General features: G+C 42.3%; 1 protein-coding gene across 26 annotated transcripts in view; it reads right to left on the bottom strand.

Annotated features, from left to right (window-relative positions):
* The window catches only part of WASF3 (WASP family member 3), a 136448-nt gene extending 120103 nt beyond the window's left edge, over window positions 1-16345 (bottom strand). For 21 of the 26 annotated variants that reach the window (XM_045377376.2, XM_074021748.1, XM_045377371.2 and 18 more), the window contains exon 1: window positions 16209-16345. The gene's annotated coding sequence lies outside the window, so the exon portion shown is untranslated. Of the gene's footprint in view, window positions 1-15572 lie in introns of all 26 variants that reach the window. The other 5 variants (XM_074021743.1, XM_074021747.1, XM_065533089.1 and 2 more) reach the window with 3 other exon arrangements.
* Window positions 16346-23774: the final 7429 nt, after the last annotated feature.

The raw sequence follows: 23774 nt of genomic DNA, 5'->3' as shown, positions 1-23774 counted from the left end.
TATTTAATAAATGGTGCTGGGAAAACTGGCTAGCCATATGTAGAAAGCTGAAACTGGATCCCTTCCTTACACCTTATACAAAAATTAATTCAAGATGGATTAGAGACTTAAATGTTAGACCTAAAACCATAAAAACCCTAGAAGAAAACCTAGGCAATACCATTCAGGACACAGGCATGGGCAAGGACTTCATGTCTAAAACACCAAAAGCAATGGCAACAAAAGTCAAAATTGACAAATGGGATCTAATTAAACTAAAGAGCTTCTGCACAGCAAAAGAAACTACCATCAGAGTGAACAGGCAACCTACAGAATGGTAGAAAAGTTTTGCAATCTACTCCTCTGACAAAGGGCTAATATCCAGAACCATAGAAGAACTGAAGAAAAGTTATCACACTACCCTCCCCCAAAAAACCCAGATGATATCAAAAGGCAAGTCTATCAAACCTATACAAACCAGATAATCCCAATATTACATCAATTTTTCAAAACATGAAAAAATATTCCCAAATCCTTTTTTATAAATCAAGTGTAATATTAATAACTGAATCTGTGATCACACAAACTAGGAACATTACAAACCAGTATCACATATGAATATTAATGCCAAATTCTGAAATAAAATATTAACAGACTCCAACACCACATTAAGAGTTTGTACCAGGCCAGGAGTGGTGGCTCGCACCTGTAATCTCAGCACTTTGGGAGGCTGAGGCAGGTGGATCACTTGAGGTCAGGAGTTCATGATCAGCCTGGCCAACATGATGAAACCCCATCTCTACTAAAAATACAATAATTAGCCAGGCATGGTGGTACATGCCTATAGTCTCAGCTATTCAGGAGACTGAGGCAGGAGAATCACTTGAAACTGGGAGGCCGAGGTTGCAGCGAGCCAAGATCACGCCACTGTACTCCAGCCTGGGCGACAGAGCGAAACTCCATCTTAAAAAAAGAGTTTATACCAGGAATGCAAGAATGATTCTGATTGGGAAATCTAGTAATATAATTCACCATATTCATAAGTCTAACAAGAAAGTCATACAATTGCCTCCATAGGAGGCTCAAAAAGCCCTTGACAAAGTTCAGTATTCATTCCTAATATATATATAGAATAAATAGGAGTAGATGCATACTTTCTTAACACAACTTAAGACAGAACAAGAATGAATTAGGGGTAAGAGCATGTGCACGCATGCACACACACACGGTGACAGCAAGTGCCAACATTAGGGCAAATTCGACACACATTCCCATTAAGGTCAGGAACGAATGCCCACTACCTTTTCCATTACTTAACATTTTTCTGAAGGTATTCACCAAGGCAATTAGACAACAGAGAACAATTAAAGGCACAAACAATGGCAAAAAAAGAAAAACAACTCTCTATTGGTTGATGATATGTTAGTAAACCTGAAAAACTCCAGGAATCAATGACAAAATTAACTCAAACAATTAAAGAATTCAGCAAGGTAGCAAGATATAAACAAATGAGTCTTCACATACACAAAGAATAACCAGTTAGAATGCAAAATGGAACAGAAAATTCCATTTATAACAGCAACAAAATACTTAGGAATAAACAATAAGAAATGTTCAAAACCTATACAAAGAAATCTATAACTTTATACACACCTGAAAGGCACATGAAAGTAAACTTGAACATTTGACTGTTCTTGGCTAAGACATCACAACTTCGCCAGGTTGTCAGAGTTTATTTATAAATATAAAGCAATTCCAATAAAAATTACACAGCTTTTTAATGGAGCTAAACAAATTGATGCTGAAGTTCATGTGGAAAAGCAAACACAAAAGAACAGCTCAGTAAATGTTGCAAGGGAGGAGCTAAGAGGGAGAAATGCCCTTTCCAAATATTAAAACAAAGCCTCATGATTAAAATTGTGTGAACAGCATATGAACAGACAGACCAACAGAATGAAATGGAACGCCCAAAAATAAACCCAACTACATACAGAAATCTAATATACAGCAATGGTGGCATCACTAATAACCGGGTAAAGATGAACTTCATAAATGGTGTTGGTACAACTCAATCACTTGTCGGAAGAAGACAAAATCAGATCTATTCCTCACACCATACATATCAGAATAAACTTGCAGTGTATCATAAATCTAAATGCAAAAAATGAAAACTACTCAAGTACTTTCACCAGTATAAAATACTGGTGAATCCCTCTACAAATAATATGACCTTGACTCAAAACCCATGCCCAATTCAATTAAAGAAAAGCTTGATAAATCTGACTACATGAAAATAAAATATTTTGCATGGGGAAAAAAATCAGAAAAGTCAAAACTAGGAGAAATACTGTAACATATATCAAAGGAATACTATTCCTAAGGCCAAAAAAAAAAAATCTTTTTTAATGAACAGAAAAGGTGCAAAACTTCTATAGAAAAAAAAAATAGGCAATAGACAATTCTCAAAATAATATAAAAATTTCCCTTGAACATAAAGGATGCTCAACTTTAGTCATAATAAAGGAAATAAATATAATTAAACTACACAAAGATTTTTTACCCATTAGATTGGCAAAAATTTGAAGGCTTCACAATATACTCTAACTAGCAGGCTATAAAGAAACGGGGACGCACACACTGCTCAGAGTAATGTAAAATGGTACAGTCTCTATGGAGGGGAATTCAGCAGTGCCTAACAAGATTACACATACATTTATACTTCAACCCAGAAATCCAACTTTGAGGACTTTATCCCCAAATCAAACCTCCTGCAATATAAAAATATATACACAAAGTTATTCATAGCCACATTATTTGTACCATAATTGCAAAATATTGGGAGCTACCTAAATGTCCAAACACATGAAGACTGGTGACCAAACTGCATCATATTCACACTATGTGAATAGCACTACACAGCTATAAAATTATGAGGAAGAGCTCTGGAATCTGATGAAGAGTAATTTCTAGAGTATATTTTAAGTGAAAAAAAGCAAAGTGCAACAGAACTTATACAGTATGCCACCTGTTTTTGAAAACAAGGTAAATAAGAAAACATACATGTACTGTCTTAAACTAGAAAAGTGAGGTTGATTATTTACAAGAGGGAGAAAGGACATGGTCAAAGGGATGTGAGAGGGAGTGACACTTCTCTGAAACTACACGGTTTCTGTAGTTTTGTATTAGATTATGTTAAAAAGAAAATCAAATCAACAAGGATCCTAAAACAAATGATCAAAGTATACTTTTTGGTTTTTTTGAGACAGAGTTTTGCTCTTGTCGCCCAGGTTGGCGTGCAATGGCACGATCTCAGCTCACTGCAACCTCCGCCTTCTGGGTTCCAGCGATTCTACTGCCTCAGCCTCCCAAGTAGCGGGGATTACAGGCGCCCGCCACCACACCCGGCTAATTTTTTTGTAATTTTAGTACAGATGGGGTTTCACCACGTCGGCCAGGCTGGTCTCAAACTCCTGACCTCAAGTGATCCGCCGGCCTTGGCCTCCCAAAGTGCTGGGATTAAAGGTGTGAGCCACCATGCCCGGCCAATCAAGGTCTAATTTAAATGAATAACAAAATCACATTTAAGGAAAAACTTGTCCATTTAACCTAAAGTTAAAATGTATAAAATGTATAAAGCATAAATGTGAATAACATCTTGTTAAAAATCTCTAGGGTCTTTTAGGATGTTCTCTTTTTAATGGCTGACATTGGTAATTCGTGCCTTTCATCTTTTATTAATCTCACCAAATTGATAGATATCATCAATCTTTTCAATAGAACTAGTACTGCAGATGTTCTCTATTGTGTATTTATTTTCTATTCTATCAATTTCTCCTTGTTTAATGTCTACTTCCTCTGGGTTTAGTATGCTGTTCCTTTCTAACTTCTTAAAACTGATGTTCAGATCACTGAATATTTTTCAGGCTTTCTTCTTTCCTAACACACGCATGTAAGGCTATAAACTTTCCTCTGAGTATGACTTTAGCTGCACCCCACAAATTTTTATATACTGTATTTTCATATTAATTCTAATCAACATATTTTGTAAAATTTTCTAATTCTCACTGTAGTATCTTCTTTGATCATGGGATACTTAGAAAAGGTTTTCTAGTTACCTTTTGCTATTGATTTTAGTTTAATTTATAGAACACTCTGAATTCAATCCTCTAAAATATATTCAAACTTGCTTTTGCCAACAAGCTGATAGATACCGTCTAGTCTATTTGCAAAGAATGTGTATTCTGCAGTTAGGTACAACATCTAGACAGACTGAGGCAATTTTATTAATTGCGTTGTTCAAATCATCTATATCCTTTGTTCTATCAGTTGCAGAGAAAGTGCAAAAAAAAAAAAAAAACACTTCCCTCTATGATTGTGATTTTATTTTCTCTCCCTACTTCTTTTTAAACCAATATTATAATAACTAAAATTCTCTCTAAATGATCTAGACACCCCATTATAGAAAACAGAAAGGTGAGTGTCATCTTCTACGCTAATTTAAAACAGCAGCAATTTGTTCAACTAATTATCCAAAATAGCTTACTATCACCTATCCCAAAAATAAAATCACTTTTACAGACATCCTCCAAAGTTTAATTGGGTCATATCCAATAACTCCAGATAGTAGACCAATTTGCTTAATTACTGAGACGTATATTGTGCAACTAATTCATACTGCCAAGCATACAGGGAAAGTAGCAATACTCTACAATACATTCCACGGACAAATTACTGAGACTTTTCTACAGTCCTACGGTACTAACTTTCCCAAACCAAAATTACTTTGGTTCTGCTCTCTGGCAAAGATGGCAAATATTTCACCCTTCAGTTCCTGTGGTGGTGTATCCTGCTGAGCTGAGATACCACCTTAACATCACTCTAACACAATGCTCCAGACCACCTTAACATCACTCTAACACAATGCTCCAGACTGCAATTGTTGGCACTGTCATGCGACCTAAAAGCCACCAACCACTCATCTCTGGATGAGTACTTGCTCACGTGGTTAACAGGTGGGGAAAATTCCTGCATGCAAGTAGTCCTTCCAAGAATCTCAGAGCCCTGATATATAATCAGAGTCTTGATCAGCGCCCTCCAAGTTCTCAGGTCAAGGTGTCACCTTTGGTTTGGATCAGGTATCCCTCCCATGCCATCCCAGGGCACCTTTTGCTTCTCTGTCAGCAGCAGTGCATTACAGTGATCTCTTCTGCTATTCTACTAACACCTCCTCGAGGCAGGAATCACTGATTCATCCAACAGCCACGGCACTTAGCAATGCCTACCTAGCACACAGACACCCACCTTCTACCTTCGTCCCCTATCTATCCTCTACACAAGAGTCCTAGTGATCCTCTTACAATCTCACTCAAATGACATCATTTCCCTGCTCAAAACTTTGCCATGGTCTTTCATCTCACTCAGAATAAAATCCAAAGTGCACCACAGTCTACACAGCCTTACACAATCTGGCCCTTTAACACCTCTGTCACTATGCATCCTCCTAGCCAACCCCCTATTCACACTGCCCTCCCTGCTGCTACTCAGGTACCTCAAGGGGGCGCTTTCTGTTTCTCCCCAAATAAGGCTCATTCCCAAAATATCTGCCCAGCTGGTTCACTCCTTCACTTTCGTTTGTATCTCTGTTCAAATGTTATCTCACATAGGTTTCCCTGACCACCTTATCAAAAATGGCAGTCTCTGATACTCTCTCTCTACGTGCTTTGCTTTCTTACTATATATATATATACACACACACGTATATATGCATACATATATATACACACACACACATACACACACATATACACACTAGGCTATATACTAAAGAAAGCAAAGAAAGCATAGTAAAGAAAGCAAAGCAAGTGAGAGGAGAGATATATATATTTATTTTTAACATGTTTATTAGCTTTCTCCCCTACTACAATGTGAGCCCCATCAGAAAAGAGAGAAAATACGTTCTCCAAAACAAGAGTCAGGAATTTTTAGTGTAAAGGGACAGATAGTAATTATGTCGTACTGTGTTTAAGTTAGCCTCTGTTGCCACCACTCACCCCATCAGCTCTGTCTTGCAGCACTAAAGCAGCCCCAGATGAGAAATAGAAGAACAGACATGTCTGTATTCCAACACAATTTTCCTTACAAAATCAGGCAAAGAGCCAGTTGTGGCCCACAGGCTGTAGTTCACCAACCCCTGATCTAGAACAAGCTTGCCACGCAGGATATTGATTTTGAACTAACCAACCATCTCTCTCTTGGTCTCTAAAGCTACCTTTAATTGACAAAATACTGGCACTCCAAGCGCATCAGTAACAGTAACTTCAAACTGTCTTCTATACATCTTTCACCAAAAAATCCACCTGAGATCATTTATTTTCCTGAATGACTATTTGAGGGATATGAAGTGTGCTTATTCTCACAACTAGAAAATATGTAATAAACCATGTCAGTTTGATCCTCCACAGAATTGTTTTTGATTGTTGTACTTTCACTTTAAGGACATGATAAACAGCCAAACAAGAACCACTCTTCAATGTACCACATGAATGCCACTGAGCACACCACCTACTACACCTTTCAATGTAACCAATTCAAAGCCCCAAGTGTGAAATGGGGGACATATTAAGGAAAGGAAACCAGTATGTTCTTTATCCATGGTGAAACTGACAGCATACAGCTGAGGATGATTTCCTTTCACTGTGGCCACCAGGATGCTCACCCAAGTTTCCAGTCAGACTGGGGCAGAGACTAGCTATGCTACCAATCCCCATGACCTCTCTTCTCCTGGGGCGTATAGCTCTGCTATGTGTCTAGCCTAAAGTAAGTTAAGAAAGGCCATGTCTGAGTACGGCTAGTAGGATGAGAAGCAACGTGTGCTGGTCTATAAAAACCTCCCACAGGACTGTCCTCATTCCCCACCCACTGGCTGAACTGAGCAGGTTCCCTGTTCTTATAGGAGGCTAAGTCACAAGGTGGAAAAGGGCTGACTACCTGAACAGCCATGTGGACACCTAACCCATGACGACCCCAACATAAGCTTCCACATGGGTGAGAAACAGATGCTTCTTGCTCTGAGTCACTGAAATCTTGCAGTTATTAAAGCAGTCCTCATGTCTTAAACACTGACCACGGAAACTAGAACTTTATTGAAAATAGAGGTTTTGTTGTATTCATTTTTGGTCCTTATATACTCTTGATTCTCATTCTTTATATTTAGCTTTATTATTATGAGCATTTCCTATAAGCGAATCCAGATCTTCATTTAATGACAGACGAGAGAAAAGCCTCCATTGCTTATGTTCAATAAATCATCTCAAATAACAAAAATCTGAATAAAGTACATATTCCACTTAAAACTCTATTTGTAACCTTCATTTACACACAGTTTATCTAAGTTATGTAACTGTTCAAAAAGAGAATGCTAAGTAAGTATTAAAATGCAGGCCAATACTGTCTCAAATGAAAGCTGACGATCATCAGAAACAAAATAGCCTAAGAAATAAAACCGGCCGGGCGCGGTGGCTCAAGCCTGTAATCCCAGCACTCTGGGAGGCCGAGACGGGTGGATCACGAGGTCAGGAGATCGAGACCATCCTGGCTAACACGGTGAAACCCCATCTCTACTAAAAAATACAAAAAACTAGCCGGGCAAGGTGGCGGGCGCCTGTAGTCCCAGCTACTCGGGAGGCTGAGGCAGGAGAATGGCGTAAACCCGGGAGGCGGAGCTTGCAGTGAGCTGAGATCCGGCCACTGCACCCCAGCCTGGGCGACAGAGCAAGACTCCGTCTCAAAAAAAAAAAAAAAAAAAAAGAAGTAAAACCACAAATTTCTAAACTCCTGTGTGGCAAGAAAAAGTAACCATAATCATAGCTTAATGTAAAGTAGCTGTTCTAAACTCTTCGGTGCCTAATCCCTACACAATTCTTTTAAATGACAATCTGAAGTTTTGTAGTTTTCGTAATTTTTTTTTTTTTTTTGAGGGGTGGGAACTGGACATGTCAGAAATGGAAGAAGTTTTCAATGAATGTTTTGTAACACAATGGTCAAACAGCAGAGAAGCTATAAAGATTTCAGTTACAGCTCAGGCATCAAGTTCATTTTCATTGATAAACTTTGTAACCATTCTAATTGCAATGTCAACTTTTGAAAAGGAGTAACTTTTAATAATCTTCCTCCCTGGGATATCTCAAAGAAGAATTCACATTCTAGGGAAGCCTTGGGAAACAAATGCTGTTTGCAGTACGTAATTAAAATCTGAAGACAGGTGTTTGGGGAATGAGGGGGTTTCTGTGTGTTTCTGGGTTTCTGATCAAAATCCAGGATAATTAACTCCAAAAGATATATGACAAATACTACAGAAAACCAAGAATGGAGATGTATTTTAAAATCTACAGGGCTCGTTATTTTTTTAACGTGTTTTTACATTTATATTGAAAACAGACGTGTTCTATATTGGAAAATTACAATATTTCTGCCAAAGTTAAGATCTTACTTTTGAAGAGATGTAAAGTCAGTCTCTTCCTTCTCATTCTAAACTGTGCAACAGCCACAACCTCTCTCAGAACAATATAAACATACTCGTAAGTTGCTCCCTCTCTCTTCACCATCTTTCTGGTTAACGGCACCCCTCAACTTGTACTGGAGTTTCTCTCATGTACCACAGGAAGCAAGTGAAATTCATGAGCCCTTCCATAAACATTAATTCTTTTTTTTTTTTTTTTTTTCTTGAGGCAGAGTCTCACTCTTTTGCCCAGGCTGGTGTCATCTCAGCTCACTGCAGCCTCCACCTCCTTCCGGGTTCAAGCCGAGATAGCACCATGGCCTACAGTCTGGGCAACAGAGTGAGACCCTGTTTCAACCATACATTAATTCTAATATTAGGATAGACTATGCCCCAGCAAAGTGCTGCAAAGCCAATTCAGAGCTGAAACCTGCCTAGGTAATATCCTAACACAGGACTATGTAACAAAACAGGCCAAAACACACACACACACACACACACACACACAACACACACAACATATTTTGAGAAGTTAGAAAATAAGTGATGTTAGTAGAGCAAAACGGCTGAGACCATACTGTGTAAACTACCCAGCAGTGATCAAGTCCTGCTTATTATATAATCATGAATCAAAACACATAACATTTTCAGTCAATGTAAAAATATCTGTTGAGTATCTACTACGTGCAAAGAATGAACCACTTCATCCATTTAGCTGATAAAATAACGGCCACATTGATTCCAGTTCACAGTCAATCATACCCATACTTTGGTACTGCAATATAATTTCACGGAGCATCTCAAGAGCACAAAATGGATAACAGCTCTCAATGAGAGGATGCTATGAGATGAACTAAAATGCAACTGCCACAGCATGCTAATAAAACCTTCAGCACGCACCAGAGCAACTTTAAAAAATCCAATTCAGCTTTCAACTGCTAGAAAACAAGTATTCCAAGATCAAAGATCACAAAGGCTGTGCGAGGACAGCCAGTGGGAGAAGGCACCAAGTGTCACCATAGTGAACTAAGAGCAAGACCTAAATGAAGGTCTGTATATGACTACGACATTCAAGAGGTTATCTGACAAGCTGGGACACACGACGCACAGATTACATACAAGGCACCACCCTATGTGGTTCCTGCCAACAAGGAGTTTGTGAACTAGTTAGCAAGATACTCTATCCTGTTTTACCTCACTTGAATATAAGCTTTCTGAGGGCAGCAGCTTGGTCATGTTAAACATTCTTATCACCGCTAACTAGAACAGTGCCTCAGACATAGTTGGCATACAAACATGTGTGGGCTGACTTGAGTACCTAAGCAAAAACTAAAAGAAAGAAAAAATTAAAATACCAAAAAGGTTCAAGAACATGTAACACAACAGAAGACATCTTTAGATCAATTTCAAGACCACTGCTCCAAGGTCAGAGGCACCCTAAGAAAAGGTCCCAGGGAAACTTCAGAAAGTACAAAGTTGAGAAATCATTCCAGATGCTGAGCTCAGAGCCAAGGCCTAGAAGCCCCAGAAGACCTAAAAGATGAGAAATATCCTAGAATGTCGTGATGTTTAAAATGTTTCAAAATTTTAAAAAGAAACAAGAAAAGTCAGAAGAAAAGAGCTAATCTCCCAGAGAAGAGGCACATGTGCAGGCAGAGAGAAGAACTAGAAGCATCTTTGGCTCCAAAGCTGAAATCTAAGTGTGGAAAAACTATTCATTGCTTTTTTTTTTTTTTTTTTTTTTTGAGATGGAGTCTCACTCTGTCGCGAGTAAAACAATGGCACGATCTCAGCTCACTGCAAGCTCCGCCCCCCAGGTTCAGGTAATTCTCCTGCCTCACCCTCTCCAGCAGCTGGGATTACAGGTGTGTGCCGCCACAACTGGCTAATTTTTGTTTTTTAAGTAGAGACAGGGTTTCGCCATGTTGGCCAGGCTGTTCTCGAACTCCTGACCTCAGGTGATCAGCCTCCCAAAGTGCTGGGATTACGGGTGTGACCACCACACCAGGCATTAGTGTGGAAAAATTATTCTAATCTATAAACATCTATGAAGTCAGGGGCGGGGCAACACTTTGGGAGGCCAAGGTGGGAGGACCGCTTGAGCCCAGGAGTTCAAGACCAGCTTGGGCAACATAGCAAAACACCGTCTCTACAAAAAATAAAAATAAAAACATATATGAAGATAGGCAGATAGGCTCTGGCGCAAAACTGGCACTGAGGTAAGTAGCAGAAAACAATGCTGGCAGGAGTATTCTGTCAGAACAGGACAGCAAAGGAGGGGAGTCAGTCACAAAGACATCATGACCTGGAGCCACACCAGCACCTAGGAAAGTCCAGGCTGGGAAGCGGCTGCCCTGCAAAGGAACAACCAGTCCTCGGAAAAGCATGTCTTGAGAAAGGAAGACAAAAGGTGTTCTTAAGACAAAACAAAAAAAGAGAAAATAGTCACTGCTAGAAAGAAAAGAGAAGGGAGGGGAAGGGAAAGGAGAGGAAGGGAGGCGAGGGAAAAGGGAGGGGAGGGGAGGGGGGAGGGGAGGGGAGGGGAGAGGGAGGGGAGAGGGAGGGGAGAGGGAGGGGAGGGGGGAGGGGAGGGGGGAGGGGAGGAGGAGGGAAGAGGGAGGGGAGGGGGAGAGGAGGGGGAGGGGAGGGGGAGGGGAGGGGGAGAGGGGAGGGGAGGGAAGGGAAAAGAAAAGAAAGAGGGAGGGGAAGGGGAAGGGAGGAAGGAAGAAGGGAGGGGAGGGGAGGGGAGGGGAGGGGAGGAAATCAGCCTACACCAGATGCCCCTCTCCAGTTAATGTCATTCTCTCCTCTTCATAATCAAGTTTGGGAAAGAACTAGATTCCCTCCCTCAACACCCTTCACTCTGCAATCCACAGCAAAGAGGTTCCAGAGACTCCTCACCAAGATCATTCATCATATCCTCAGGCTAACTCCAAAGGAAACTCTGAAACCACTATCTAGTGAGCTAATCCAGTGGAAACTCTGAAACTACCCTCTCTTGGTTCTTTACTAGCATTTAAACATGCTCAAATCCCCCTAGTTAAAAAACAAAAACCAAAGGGTTCTCCCTTTACCTGCCCTCCCTATAACAACCCCTAACCACCAGCATCAAATTTCTTGAGTATTGCTGTCTACACATGCTGGGCTCCACTCCCTCACTCTCACTATTAAATCCTGATACAAACTGGCCTCCCCCTCCCATCCCTGTCATGTCACTGTTGCCTCTGCTGTCCCCTGTATTACTAACAGCTCCCAGCAGCTGAGCACGGCCTGCCTGCTGAGGTTTCCTCGGACACCATGACCCCCATCCTTCTTAGTCACAGTGTGGGACCCTATTATCTGCTTCTCTTTCAAACACAAGAGTGCCTCAGATCTCACTCCACACCACTCCTTTTCTTACTCTATACACACTCCTCAAATGACCTCATCTACTCCAACAGCTTCCACTGACAAATACTGCACAGGCAAAGGCAGGAGTTTCACAACTTTTTCTGTTCACCGCACCCTTGGAGTCTCAGGCCAAAACAAATGCTTATTAAGTAAAGAAAATGTTAACAACGTAAGTACTTATCTCCTAACAACTTGGTACCAACTTGAAAAAAGTACACTTTAATAGAGAGAAAAAATGGTATTTTCATTTCATTCTTAAATAATCACAAGTATTTACTAATACAGTATGTGTACACCTGTTGAGCACTGCACAATTTCTCTCAAACCTTGGAGTCAGACTGGACAATGGCCTCCCTCATTTCCTTTTCCACACAGATTTTCACACGGTACAGCAACCACCAAAAACCCCTCTTTACAAACATGAGGTCATCGAATAGAATGGAGTGCAATCTAGTCTAGAAATTTTTAACTATCTTGAGCTAGTAGTTTCCACAGGCTTGAACAGATGGAATTATGACTGTGTTTTCCTCAACAATGTGAAACATCCCCCAGTCTCCCTGTTTGCTGTGGCATCTTAGCTGATAGTCTGGGAAAATCTCAAACTGGGACAGTTTGGGACAGCTAATAGCTCTCAGATGCGTCTCTCTAATCTAGACAACTCCTGATATCTGGATACGTAGTGCAGCCAACTGAATACGATGTCCCCTCAGCACCTGAAACTAAACCCAGTCAAGTGTGACCCATCATCTTTTCCCCAAAAAGGATGCTGCTGTCCCCACCTAAGGACAGTGCCATCACCCAACCACCCAGCCAGAGCTGGGCACTGCCCTGAACTCCTCTCTCCCCCAACTCCCGCGCCACATACACACACGACCAATGACCAAATCCCAGCAATTCGACCTCAAATTTCCCTGCTTCCAGCCTTCCCTCTTCTAATCCATTCTCCAAAGGGCAAATCTGACCGTGTCCCTCTTTTGCTTAGAATTCTTCAACCATTTCCTATTGCCCACAGAGGACTCCGAACTCCACACAACAGGAATCACAAGACCCCACATGGCACAGTCTCTCATTACTTCTCCTCCTTCACTTTCTGCCACTTCCCTGCCCTTGCCCGCAACCACCCCCACTGGACTGAACTCCTGGGGTTTGTGGCTGCTCCAGTGCATCACCTCCCTAATCATCTCTCTGGACACTCTCTCCTCAACCCAGACTTTGACCAATTCCTTCTCACGGTGCTTCCTCTGAGAGGCTTTCCTGTCTCTCTGAATGTCCCTAAGCTTGGGTTTATGGTCCTCCTCTGAGCTCTTGTTGCTGGCCCCTTTCAGATCCCATATCATACAGCACATTGTAACCAATGGTTAAAACTCTTTGAGACTGAACTGCACAGCAAGCTCATCAGGGGCTGACAGAGGTATCTGTCCTGTTTATCTCCGTATCCCCAGCACATATTAAAACTCTGAAGTGCACTGAATGAATAAAGCAAGTGAATGAATGGATTAGGTCATGCGTGAGGCTCCCGCATCCCTCACTGATTACTGACTCTATCATGGTACTTATCACACTGCACTGTAATTGCCTGTCCTGGTAGACGATGAACATCTTGAAAGTGCCTGTCTCTTATTTTTGCAACCCTAGTGATTAAAATAGTGTCTGATACTTAGTAGGCATTCATGAAATGGTTTTTTAATATACAGGGTTATATATTTCATCTACAGTGTTAAATGGAAAAAAATCCAGAAGGATACACCCTGTATTATGGTAACCTCTGAAGAAAGAAATAGGAATAGGACGATAAGAAGAGAAAAAGAAACCTTAAGATTTTTTACCTCTATAAATCTCTATGTTGATATTGTTTATTTTATAACGTACATTATTTATGTTACTGGTATAAAATATTTCTGTATTACCAGCATAAAGTCAAGTCACAGGGAAAGAACCAGCCCTGAAGAAGAATGTGTGGGGCTGTCAGAAGCATTTGGTTCCACATGCCCAAGAGCAAAGCCAAAAAAAGCCTGACTTGAAAGAAACAGGGCCCTTAAAAAAACGGACTGAGAAGAGAAGTTGAGAGATTCGGCTGGGAGCGGTGGCTCACGCCCATAATCCCAGCACTTTGGGAGGCCGAGGTGGAAGGATCACCTGAGGTCAGGAGTTCGACACCAGCCTGGCCAACATGGCGAAACCCCATCTCTACTAAAAGTACAAAAATAAGCCAGGCGTGATGGCGGGCGCCTGTAATCCCAGCTACTCAGGAGTCTGAAGCAGGAGAATCGCTTGAACCCGGGAGGCGGAGGTTGCAGTGAGCGGAGATCACACCATTGCATGCCAGCCTGGGAGACAAGAGCGAGACTCTATCTCAAAAAAAAGAAAAAAAAAGAAAGAAAAGAAAAAGAGATTCAAGGTCTACAGCAATGGAGAGCCACCCCAAGTGAAAAACCATCTGTGAGTACTCTTCAAAGAAAGTCCTTGAAATTCCAAAGACGATCACCAGTACTAGCCCAAGAGTAGGGACAATCCATTTAATACTTGCGTTATAATGCAATTGTTTTAATCAAAACATCCCAATAACTAAAAGGTTATCTGCCATACACATGTTTCTATGGGAACTGTAACATGTGACTACAAAGACACACTGACAAGAGATAGGAGGCTACAATGTTGGCATGACCACTTAGCAAATTGTGTTCCACCTTTATTTTCATAATTGTTGAAGACAGTGAGGCACATCATTAACTATCAGGTTGTAAATTTCAAAGCAAACAGATTTAAAAAAAACAAATGCTATTAAGCACCTTCATGTCAGCAACTGGAAATGCAAGAACAATTTCTATGTGTAGATAGTTCTAGAATAAGCACAGGTTGGAAGGTAAATATACATAGTTGACCAAACTTTCCAATCTTTAAACATGCTAAAAGACACAGCTTTTGTGAATATTAACTAAGAAAATATTTCAAGATGAAGAAAAATGAGTATTACACTGAAGTCATTAGAACCCTGGGAGAAGGGAGCAGGAGAGGACACAATGAGAACGCCTTTGGGAAAGGTCAAACCCAGCTTTCTTTTGTTTAACCTCTCAAGCAGATAAAAGAACTAGCTTTAAAGAACCACTGCATTGTTTAAGTGCTAGAAAAGGAGAGTTGGGTAAAGCACATATAAAAAGAAGCAATAGAATTTGCCCTAGAGGCAATAGAAAGATTAGTCAATTACAATACTTTGAACTTAGTTTCGATAGAGTCGCATTTTAAGTTTTAGATAAACCTTATTTTTAAGATGCAAAATATTTCAAATAGCTATCCTCTCCCCCTAATAAAAAGTAGACTCTGAATCTTAAAATACCATGCTGTTATGCATTTAATTTGAAGAGCTGCGAAAAGCAGTCTTCAAAAAGAATTCAGACTGTTCCTGGAAGTAAACCGCCAATTTAAGCATTAACCTTAAAATGAGAAAGCATTCCTATGATGCTCCCATTCATCCCTAAACCCATCACATAGTTTCTGAATAATTAAGAACTCTCGTCGCCACCAGGGAACTCTCCCTTGCAGAGGGGCCAAATCAAGAAGCAATCGCCATTGCCCGTCAGGAGCACAAACCGAGAGGAAGATTCTGCCCTCGCTAAAGCCCCGGCGCGGGGGTAAAGTCCCCCGGGAGTGATCCCCCCGGCGCCGTGGCTCCGGGCGCGCGGTCCCCCGCACTCGCGAGCCGCCCCACCTTCTCCTCTGCGCTCCAAGAGTCCAGCCTGGCCTCTGAGGCCGGGAACCACGCGGCCCCGCAGCCTCGAGGGAGAGGGCGCCCGCAACCGACACGCACGCGGGCACCAAGAGGGCGCAGGCCAGGGCGGGGAGGGCCGGATCCTGGGGGCTGGGAGCACGCGGAGCTGGACCAGACCCAGCGAGGGCGCGCAGACACTGAAGGGATGCGAAGGTCCCGGACGCCGGGTGGCGCGGGGCGGCCCGGGGCGTCGTGCGTGGGGCGCGAGCGGAGGCCCGGGCGCCACTTGCGGCGGGGAGGGCGGGCTGTTGCCCCGCGTCCAGGGAGCGCGCACCGGACGGCTAGGGGCCGGAGGCCCGGAGGCGCGGGAGGGAAGGGCCGCCCGGCCGCGCCGTGACGGCGAGAAGCCCCTGCCGGCGCGGGAGCCAGCCGGGAGGATGCGGCCGGACTGCGGACATAGGCGCGAGGCGGCGCCGCAGCCCGCAGTGGGCCCCGCCGCCCGGCCGGAGCGCGCGGCGATGCAGCAACTTCAGTTGGCCGTGGGGCCGCCCCTCCCCCGGCAGCCGCCCGGCCCGGAGCGGAAAGGGCCAGAGCAGGCTAGAGCGGAGAGCCGGGCCGGCCGCAGCCCTCACTCACCGGTCCGCGGTCCCGCCGCCGGCGCCAGGGCTGCGATCCGAGCTCCATGGTCCCGCCGCGCCGCGGCCGCCCGGCGCACCCGCCTCGCACCACACCGCACGCAGCGGCGCGAGCGACGCCGCCTCCGGCCCGTCCACGGCCGCGGCCACGCCCCCTCCCTGCGGGGGGGGCTCGGCCGGAGCAGGAGGGGGGCTCAGTGCCGGCTCCACCAACCAGGGCCCACTCACGGGGCCGCTTCACCAGGATTGGCGAGCGCCTCGGCCAATAGGGAGCCGGCGAGCGCGCGGAGCGTCGGTGCCGAGGGGCGGGGGATTGCGGAGGCGGTGGCTCTCACCCGTCGTCCTCCGCCCCCCGCTCCGGATGAGGCTTAGGCAGCGTCCTTTCCAGCGAAGCAAGGTGGGGATACCTCGGGCCAAAAGACCCTTATATCACCTCTGGTTGCTAGATGCCCATTGCAGTACCTTTGAGTTTGCGCTTGTATCCTAATCCTCCCTGGGTGTTGAGGGCTCCTGCACAGAGGTCCTCTACCTGTAAGGTGTCAGACGTCCTACAGGACTGAGGCTTCAGGCAACCCTGAGGGGACTGTAGCCCTGTCATGGGTTGGTTTTATGCCCTGCTCAAATTCGTTAGCATTCTGCCTTTAAAATCTTCCCATCTCCCTCTACACAGATTCTTGTTTTTATCACCCTATCTCCAAGCTCTCTCCACCCTAGATGTGAGGAAATCCACAATACTTATTAAAAATAAGATATCCCTGAAACTGCCAGCATAAGCCCTGGCACAGTGGAACATAGCCACGTGCGACCAGATGACTGAGGCATAAACAAACTTAAGAAAAAGAAAAGAGGAAGAAAGGAAAGGAAGAGAAGAAAAGATAAAAAAGCCAAGTATGTTCTAGATCACAAAGGAAAGGGATTTAAAAACATCAAATAGAAATGCTTTCTTTATTTTAATTTGCATGCCTTTATTCTTTTTATTTACCAATAGGATCACTAAATTGAAAAACTTAGGAAAAAATTTTAAATTCCAATAAATAGTTCAAGAAACACTAATTCAAGTTGATTTGCTCTTGTCTTTACAGATGTGTAATAACGATCAACATCTGTTCTAGCTAGAGACAACTAAAAGTTGGAAAAAATGAATAGCAGTTGATAATTTCACCAAAGTTTGCAACACCAGAAATGCAGTAGAAAATCATGCACCCCTCTTCATAAAATGTCTAATCTGTTAACCTGCATTACTTCCAAAGGAGGGATTTTAAAAGCTCTTTTTAAAGATGAGGTATATTCAGTGTCCATAACGTGCCATCATAAAAAAAATTGCTGGTAATTAACAAGGTAAACAGGATTTTGGTGAATAATTACAATGATCCAGTATTTTAAATATTGATACTAGAGTGATAAATTTCTGCTGAATTGAAAGCTAAATTGGCATTCAAATTAAAATGACTTTCCTTAATTCATCTTCACTTACCCAGGGGAATAGCTTCCATGTCTATATTTAGGTCATTAATTTAGAACTCGAAAATATGAAGGTATAGATACCCAGAGTGTTTTCAAGGTTGCTAATCATATTCCCCTGGCTGCTTCCCTCTTCGGTGACCCTAGCTTTATAAACTGCTGCTACACTTAGTTTGCACTCACTGTTAGCCCTTAATCACATCATCGCAAAGTGTTCAGGTTTGTTTCGTATAGGTCAGTCTTATCTCTCTAATTAGATCATCAGTTCCATGAGGATAAGGCCCTTATTTTACAGTCCTCTTTCCTCCTTTTGTAATGCCTACTACAGTGCTGAGCATGTGGTAAATATAATTCTATTCCTAGTGTTGTGGTTCATAATATAAATTATTTCAAATATGGTCTTGTGTGAATCAGTCCTTTAAATAAAAATTGCTTAGAGCAGTCTTGTTAGACGATTAGAGCCCACCGCTAGTAAGTGCCTCATCCTTAATAAGTGCTTGAAAAATGTTGCTGCATCAGGGAGTGAATTGGACTGTAACAGGATCTTGACTAAAAGTGCCTACCAAATAGGGGTGCTTCTTACCACAAAACCAGAAACCTGGAGACAGCCACAGGGCTTCTGTAATATCTCTTCTATGGTGTCATTGTGTCTCAGGCTCTTTCTAGCCATTGGCTCTGCTATCCTTGTCACGTGATCTCTGTCTTCGTCCTCACAGGATACCTGCTTCCCTTCTAAGCATTGCATCACATTCAGGAAAATAGTAGGGGGTTGGGTAAAGGGCAAAAGATCAAAGCAGTGCCTGCCCAGTTGGGTCTGCATCTTCCTGGGAAGCTTTACCCAGCACCTTCTGCTTGCGTTTTATTGGCCCGCCGCATGTCACATGACCACCTTTAGCTGCAAAGAAGTCCGAAATGCTAAGTATTTAAAGCTGGGGCATTGGCTGGAGGAATATTAGAGTTTTGTTAGTAATGGAAAAGAGGAATGCAGACCTTGGGTATGAGAATAGCAGTGCCTGATGTAGTTGCTGAATAAATGAATTCATGATTGAGCCCTCACTCTATTTATTCATAAGACCCACTTTTTCAAAAAGGCCACTCAGGTGTCAATTAAAAAACAATCCAATTTTCAAGTGAGCAAAAGATCTAAACAGACACCTCACTAAAGTAGAGATGACAATACCCAGATGGCAAATAAACATATGCTCAATATCATATGTCATTAAGGAATTGCAAATTAAAACAACAATGAAATACCGTGACATACCTACTAGGACGGCTAAAATAAAAAAGATAGCAGCAACAGCAACAAAAAGAAAACCTAAGGATAGCAAATACTGGCAAGGATACAGAACAACAGGAATGCCCATCCATTCCTGATGGGAATGCAAAATGGTGTGACCACTTTAGAAGACAGTCTGGCAGTTTCTCACAAAGCTAAGCATAGTCTCACAATTCAATCCAGCCATCACACTCCTAGATATTTACCCAATTGTGTTGAAAACATGTCCACACAAAACATTGTACCTGAATGTTTATTCATAATCACGAGACCCTGGAAGAATCAAAGATATCCCTGACAAGGTGAATGAATAAACAAACTGCAGTACATCCATGCAATGGAATGTTATTCCATGATAAAAATAAATGAGCTATCTAGCCATAAAAAGACATGGAAGAAACTTAAATGCATATAGCTAAATGAGAAAAGTCAGTCTGAGAAGGCTACAGACTGTACGATTCTAAGTATATGCATTCTGAAAAAGGCAAATATGTGAAGACAGTAAAAACATCAGGGGGTGCTAGGAGTCAGCGGGGGAGGGGAGGGTTAGGGCAGAGCAACTATTCTGTACAATCCTGTAATGGTGGCTACACGTCATACATTTGTCAAAAGCCAGAGAATATACAACACAAAGAGTGAACCCTAATGTAAACTGTGGGGTTTTGTTATTAAAAAAGCATCAGGCCAGTTGCAGTGGCTCATGCCTATAATCGCAGCACTTTGGGAGGCCAAGGCAGGCGGATCACAAGGTCAGGAGTTCGAGACCAGCCTGACCAACATGGTGAAACCCTGTCTCTACTAAAAATGCAAAAATTATCCAGGTGTGGTTGCATGTGCCTGTAATCCCAGCTACTCAAGAGGCTGAGGCAGGAGAATTGCTTGAATCTAGGAGGCGGAGGTTGCAGTGAGCCGAGATGGCACCATTGCACTCCAGCCTGGGAGACAGAGCGAAACCACAATGAGATACCATCTTACACCAGTTAGAATGGCAATCATTAAAAAGTCAGGAAAAAACAGATACCGGAGAGGATGTGGAGAAATAGGAACGCTTTTACACTGTTGGTGGGAGTGTAAATTTGTTCATCCATTGTGGAAGACAGTGTGGCAATTCCTCAAGGATCTAGAACTAGAAATACCTTTTGACCAAGCGATCCCATTACTGGGTATATACCCAAAGGATTATAAATCATGCTACTATAAAGACACACGCACACGTATGTTTATTGCAGCACTATTCACAATAGCAAAGACTTGGAACCAACCCAAATGTCCGTCAATGATAGACTGGATTAAGAAAATGAGACACATATACACCATGGAATACTATGCAGCCGTAAAAAATGATGAGTTCATGTCCTTTGCAGGGACATGGATGAAGCTGGAAACCATCATTCTCAGCAAACTATCACAAGGAGAGAAAACCACCACATGTTCTCACTCATAGGTGGGAGGTGAGTAACAAGAACACATGGACACAGGACGGGGAACATCACACACCAGGGCCTGTTGGGGGATGGGGGGCTGGGGGAGGGATAGCACTGGGAGAAATACCTAATGTAAATGATGAGTTGATGGGTGCAGCAAACCAACATGGCACATATATACCTATGTAACAAACCTGCACGTTGTGCCCATGTACCCTAGAACTTAAAGTATAATAATTATCAAAAAGCATCAATGGTTCATTAATTGTAAACAAATGTACCATGTTAATGTAAGATAATAATAGGGGAAAGAGTAAAGAAGATGGTGAGTACCGGCCGGGCACGGTAGCTCATGCCTGTAATCTCAGCACTTTGGGAGGCTGAAGCTGGTGGATCACCTGAGGTCAGGAGTTCGAGACCAGCCTGGCCAGCATGGTGAAACGCTGTCTCTACTAAAAATAGAAACATTAGCTGGGTGTGGTGGCAGGTGCCTGTAATCTCAGGAGGCTGAGGCAGGAGAATCGCTTGAATCCGGGAGGCGGAGGTTGTAGTAAGCTGAGATCGCGCCATTGCACTCCAGCCTGAGGGACAAGAGCAAGACTTCATCTCAAAAAAAGAAAAAAGATGGTGAGTACCTGGAACTCTACGTACTATCTGCTCAATTATTCTATAAATATTAAATTACTAAAAAATAAAATCTGTTAATTATTTAAGGAAAAAATAAGCCAATAGGAATCATAGTTAACATAATAAAGAGAAAGTTTCGTTTCTTAAAATTTTTTAAGCAAGGTCACCTTTGCTGTATTTATGGACCTTTATTGCAGTCACAAATTTTATTGCCCTTCAACTATTGGTAAATCTTTTTTAAAAGTTCTTTATCATTGTACCTTTTAAAAAGTTTCTGGGCCATGTGCAGTGGCTCACACCTGTAATCCCAGCAATTTGGGAGGCCAAGGCAGGAGAATTGCTTGAGGTCAGGAATTTGAGACCAGCCTGGGCAATATAGTGAGATTCCCATCTTTGCAAAAAATAAAATAATTAGCCAAGAGTGGTGGCATATGCCTGTAGTCCCAGCCACTCAGAAGGAGGCTGAGGCAGGAGTGTCACTTCAGCCTAGGAGTTGGAGGCTGCAGTGAGCCATGCTCATGCCATTGCAGTCCAGCCTGTGTGACAGAATGAGACTCTGAAAAAAAGAAAGAAAGAGAGAAAGAGAAAGAAAAGAAAAGAAAAGAAATTTTGGGGAGCTTTTCCTTATTTTTTATATTGAAAATTTTCCAATGTAAGGAAAAATTGGAAGAGTGGTACAAGGAACACCCATATACCTTTATCCAATTACACACTGCCACATTTGCTCCATCAGTCTCTCTCTCTCTCCATAATTTTTTTTTTTTTTTTTTTGAGATGGAGTCTCACTCTGTCACCCAGGCTGGGGTGCAGTGGTGCAATCTCAGCTCACTGCAAGCTCCGCCTCCCGGGTTCACGCCATTCTCCTGCCTCAGCCTCCCGAGTAGCTGGGACTACAGGTGCCCGCCACCACGCCCAGATAATTTTTTGTATTTTTAGTAGAGACGGGGCTTCACTATGTTAGCCAGGATGGTCTCGATCTCCTGACCTCGTGATCTGCCCGCCTCGGCCTCCCAAAGTGCTGGGATTACAGGCGTGAGCCACTGCGCCAGGCCTCCCCATTAATTTTTTCACTGAACCACTTGAAGACAAATTGCAAACCTGATATCTCCAAAATAAACATTTTTGGATCTTTCTAATGTATAAGCAGACCCATGCATAGCCTGTAAAACGGAACCACAGAGACTAGATACCTGTAACTACTCCAGACTCCATTACTACCCCCTCTGCACTTTTTTTCTGTAAACATTTGACCAAGCTGATATACAATGCTGGTATTATACTGAAGTATAGTAAAATAAAATCTAGCAGCAGGAAAACTGGTGACAAGGTACTGTGGTCAATAGAATTCTGGTGATGCAAGTGACCGTCAGTGTTCTGTGAAATCCCGTGCATAGAGAGGGTAGTGCAGCCAGTCCGGGGCCCACAGGGCAGTGAGATGCAGCTGTCTAGCATTAGCATAACTGAACAGCTCTCAGGCATACTCCTAATAAGAATATGCTTCACAACTATTTTTAAAACCTCTTGAATTGTGCCATCTTTGTTCTTTGCTAGGTCAAAATCTTGGATATATTTCTAAAGTCAAAATGTAAGCAGCTTGGGCGTCCTCTTAATTAGAATCTGATAGTGATGACACAGTGACTTTTTCAAGACACTTAATAAATTAGTTATTCCCTCAGTGATTTGCTTAATTCTCTTTTGTCATCACTAAGTCTTTAGTGGAAAAACAATTGTCATTCTTTTTACTTAATAGCATGTCATCTTACATAAAAATTACAAACTGCTTTGCATTAGGAACTGAGTTCAATCTCACTTTGCGGAAGAGAAAGAACAAAGAGTGGTTACTAATTAAAAGAATATAATTAGAATATGTAAGAAATCAAATTATAAAAGCAAAATAACTGTCATCATTTTTGACATGCTCATTTGTACTTGTTCTCAGAATGAAGTAAAATAATGATTACAAATACCTCAGTTCTGAAGAATTAATGTAGCTCCATATATAAATCTTTATAAACATACTTCACTTACCCTAGCTTTCTTTTGAAGGATAGCATTTATTTCCATCTTGACATAGAGTGAAATAAGTACATACATATCCATATCCACATCTCACAAGAATAAAATATTTGCTGGAAACATGACTAACTATATTTTAAGTGTTAATATTAACCCAATTATCTCATGAGAGCAAGGCAGTATATTGATGTTAACTTTATTTTGAGGTGAGGAAAATTATGAGAAGGTAAAAGTAACAAACATTTTTGAGAATGCTGTACGTGCAGTATGCTGTATTTGTTGTATTTAACCTTCATAACATCTATTGGATGTGTGGTCTGTTGCCCATTTTATAGATAAGGCACAGAGAAATTGTGTTTTTCCCTCAAGATAACCCAGCCAAGACTCACTGATATTTTCATAGACAAGCTGTTTTTCCAGTGAACCTGGAGGGCCCTAGAAGTTGCTATTCTTGCTAAGTAAGACAGCAGAGCAATGTGCACACAATATTCTGACAAGCACATGGCCAATACTTCTCTTAAATCTATCCCTGCCTCTCCTTTCCCATTGCCGCAACCCAAGCTGAGTTCACCACCATCTCTTTTTGTGCTGTGACAATATTTCTAACACACTTCCCTTGGTTTTTCCTTCACTGTGTCTTCACACTATTTTATGAGCAGTTTTTAAAATGTAGATCTGATCGCATCTCTATGCTGCTCAAAAACCATCAGAGTCTCCCACTGTCTACAGGATAAGTCAAATGAAGCCCTTCAAAATAATC

This window comes from Macaca fascicularis, chromosome 17, assembly GCF_037993035.2.
Source record: "Macaca fascicularis isolate 582-1 chromosome 17, T2T-MFA8v1.1".
Taxonomy (NCBI): domain Eukaryota; kingdom Metazoa; phylum Chordata; class Mammalia; order Primates; family Cercopithecidae; genus Macaca; species Macaca fascicularis.
The sequence above is the reverse complement of the archived record's forward strand: the minus strand, read 5'-3'. Positions and strand labels throughout refer to the sequence as shown.